Here is a 3,668-nt window from a genome sequence, read left to right on the forward strand (position 1 = left end):
ACACCTGTAATCCCAGCACAGCACTTTGGGAGGCCAAGGTGAGAGGATTACTTGAACCTAGGAGTTCAAGGATGCAGTGAGCCATGATTGTGCCACTGCCCTCCAGCTAAGGTGACAAAGCGAGATTTTATCTCAAAACTAAATAAAATGAAATAGGGATGAAAAATACATTAGTGAAGAAAAAAATTACCATCTTAAGAAAAAGACCTGAAAAGTCCAGCTGCATGAGATAATATTGTAGCATATATGCAACCTTCAAAGTATGCCCAGTGGTATATCACTGGTTTCTTTCTCTGATGAATAAAGAAAGTAAGTTTTGGGAAAGAGTCTGACTTTTGGAAATTGGGCCACTTGTACCATAGTTTATTCTTCTTAAGAAATTATGACTTAACTTTTATGTTAAATATTTATTTGAAACAAGCTGAGGCAAGTTTTATTAAAGAAAAATTTTGCTTGGTGGCCGGGCGTGGTGGTTCACGCCTACAATCCCAGCACTTTGGGAGGCCAAGGCGGGCAGATCACTTGAGGTCAGCAGTTCAAAACTAGCATGGCCAACATGGTGAAACCCGTCTCTATTAAAAATACAAAAATTAGCTGGGCATGGTGGCAGGCGCCTGTAATCCCAGCTACTTGGGAGGCTGAGGCAGGAGAGAGAATCCCTTGAACCTAGGAGGCAGAGGTTACAGTGAGCCAAAATCATATGCCACTGCATTCCAGCCTGGGTGACAGAGAGAGACTCTGTCTCGAAAAAAAAAAAAGAGAGAGAGAGAGAAAGAAAAATTGTGCTTGTTTTACTTTTCACCAGTCTGCTCTGGTATGCTACTAATGATATCAGAATGGGGTCAGTGATAGCCAGTGTGTGTACTCTGTAGTATCTTCCCCACCCTGTGCCCAGTTCCGTATTATTGCCACTGTGGTGATGGACACCAGTTTTGGCCAGTGTGGCATTGTACTTTATTTCATATTGCCTCAAAGCTGGGCAATTGTTGGTGAGGTCAACTGATTTCGCTTTGCTTGTCTGATCATATTCACAGTCTGCTTGTATCCCAGCATGTACTGCCCACTTTTCACAATGAGTTGGAACCTAGAGTTTATCAACTCCAGAGACTTTTTCATCTTCACTGCAGCCAGCATCTTCCTGCCTTAAGTATGTGACGCTCCCCGGTTAAGAGCTGCCACTAAGATAACCAGGGAGCAAGAAAGGAAGGAGTTATCACAATGCAAAGTTCTTCACAGCCTACATTAAATATTTTTTAAAATCAGTCTCCAGTTCTGCCTTTCAGGTACATTCCCCATTTTTGCAGGCTTTAATGACTTCCCACTAAAATTTATCAGGTTTATAATAGGGTTCTATAGACATATATATTACTGGCATACTAAAACCTAATTTTCCAGTTACCATTTATACTACTTCCCAATCCCACTATTCAGCTACTTATACAAAATCTTCATTCATATATTCTAGTACTTTTTTTTAGTTGGGATATAAATGTGTTGTTAACTAATTTACTTAAAATGGCATCAAATGCCATTACCTTGTTAAAAGGTGCCAAAGATTTAATCTAAATGTTCAATGGGGCTGGGTACAGTGGCTCACACCTGCAATCCCAGCATGTTGGGAGTCCAAGGTGGGCGGATCACTTGAGGCCAAGAGTTCGAGACCAGCCTGGCCAACATGGAGAAACCCATCTCTGCTAAAAACACAAAAATTAGCCGGGCAGCTGCTCCGGAGGTTGAGGCACGAGAATCGTGTTTGAGCCTGGGAGGCAGAGGTTGCAGTGAGCCGAGATAGCGCCACTGTACTCCAGCCTGGGTGACAGAGCAAAACTCCATCAAAAAAAAGAAAGAGAAGGAAAGAAGGAAGGAAGGAAGGGAGGGAAGGATGGAGGGAGGGAGGGAGGAAGGGAAGAAAGAAAGAGAGAGAGAGAGAGAGCAAGCAAGAAAGAAAGCAAGAAAGTTAGTTCAATGGGTTCTGAGGCAATTGGTCTGAGAGAGTTGTGAAGGGCACGACCACACCCTCTGTGATGGTGCAGATCTTCGTGTGGAGGTGTGCATATTCTCACTGGCAGTCATCCTGAGGGGAGGCGGATTCTAGAACAGAAAATAATGTGGGGCAGTGCACCTTTCATTAGAAGGGAGGAAGGAAAAACTTTCCTTTATCTTGTCTTCTGCCATTCGGCTTAGACTCTGAGAGTAGAGAAGCTTAACGCTACACACAATAGTAGTGGGACTGAGACTTGGGCTATACTAGTGTTGGTTTGGGGCCAGTGAGAGAAAGTTCCATAAAAGACCCTGAGTAAGGGCCTGGCCCTTATAGTTTTTTGTTTGGTTTGTTTTTAACTTTAATTTTAGGCCAGGCGCAGTGGCTCACACCTGTAATCCCAGCACTTTGGGAGGCTAAGGCAGGTGGATCACCAAGTCAGGAGTTCAAGACCAGCCTGGTCAGCATAGTGCAACCCCATCTCTACTAAAAATAAAAAATAATAATAAAAAAAAAAACTGGCCATGGTGGCAGGTACCTGTATCCTAGCTACTTGGGAGGCTGAGGCAGGAGAATCGCTTGAACCTGGGAGGTGAAGGTTGCAGTGAGCCAAGACTGCACCACTGCACTCCAGCCTGGGCAACACAGCGAGACTCTGTCTAATAAATAAATAAATAAATAAATAAAATAAAATAAAAAACTTTAAGTTCAGGGATACGTGTGCAGGTTTGTTACATAGGTAAGTTTGTGTCATAGGTGTTTGGTATACAGCTTATTTCATCACCCAGGTATTAAGCCTAGTACCCATTAGTTATTCTTCCTAATCCTCTCCCTCCTCCCACCCTCCACCCTCCTGTAGACCCCAGTGTCTGTTGTTCCCCTCTTTGTGTCCATGTGTTCTCATCATTTAGCTACTACTTGTAAGTGAAAACATGCAGTATTCAGTTTTCTGTTCCTGGATTAGTTTGCTAAGGATAATTGTTACAGGTAGTTAGGCATGAGTGGGGCAGGAGAAGACTCCCCAACCCACTAGGAATGTGGATGATGGTTCAGTATTATCACATCGCCTCTCTAAAAGTGATAAATTGGCAGCCAGTGCCAGGGAGAGGCCATTTCCTGATGGTCCACACCTTTTGCACTAAAGCGTTAATTGAAGGCAGACACCAGGGAGAAGCAACTTCCCAGGAATGCGCATTAAGAGATAAAATGGTGGAGTATGACCCTCCAAGAAAACACCACCGAAAAAGGGGAGAAAGCCTCAGATGGGCATGTGTACAACTTCCTAAACATGTGCACCCAAAGATAAGGAGGGCGCTGTGCGTGTGGGCAGCTCACCCTAAGAGAAGAGTCATGGGAAAGGGGCCAGCCTATAAAGTTCCAGAATCAAGGTTAAACACCACACTTGATCTCAGTGCCCGCTTGGGTCTCTTACAAGCCTACTCTCCTTTTCTTTCTTTCCTGTTCTAAAGCCTTTTAAATGAACTTCCACTCCTGCTCTGAAATTTGTCTGGGTCTCCTTTTCTGCCTTATGCCTCTCAGTTGAATTCTTTCTTCTGAGGAGGCAAGAACTGAGGTTGCTGCAGACCCATACAGATTTGCCACCAGTAACTCAGATACCTTCCACCAGTAACATAATGGCCTCCAGCTTCATCCATATTCTTGCAAAGGACAAGATCTCATCAATGGA

At 43.9% G+C, this 3,668-nt stretch overlaps 1 pseudogene; it reads right to left on the reverse strand.

The window, feature by feature from the left end:
- Window positions 1–791: 791 nt before the first annotated feature.
- Window positions 792–1,134, reverse strand: LOC117086348 (annotated as a pseudogene).
- Between the last annotated feature and the right edge of the window lie 2,534 nt (window positions 1,135–3,668).

Source organism: Trachypithecus francoisi, unplaced genomic scaffold (genome assembly GCF_009764315.1).
Source record: "Trachypithecus francoisi isolate TF-2019V2 unplaced genomic scaffold, Tfra_2.0 Lachesis_group1, whole genome shotgun sequence".
In the NCBI taxonomy this organism is placed as follows: Eukaryota; Metazoa; Chordata; class Mammalia; order Primates; family Cercopithecidae; genus Trachypithecus; species Trachypithecus francoisi.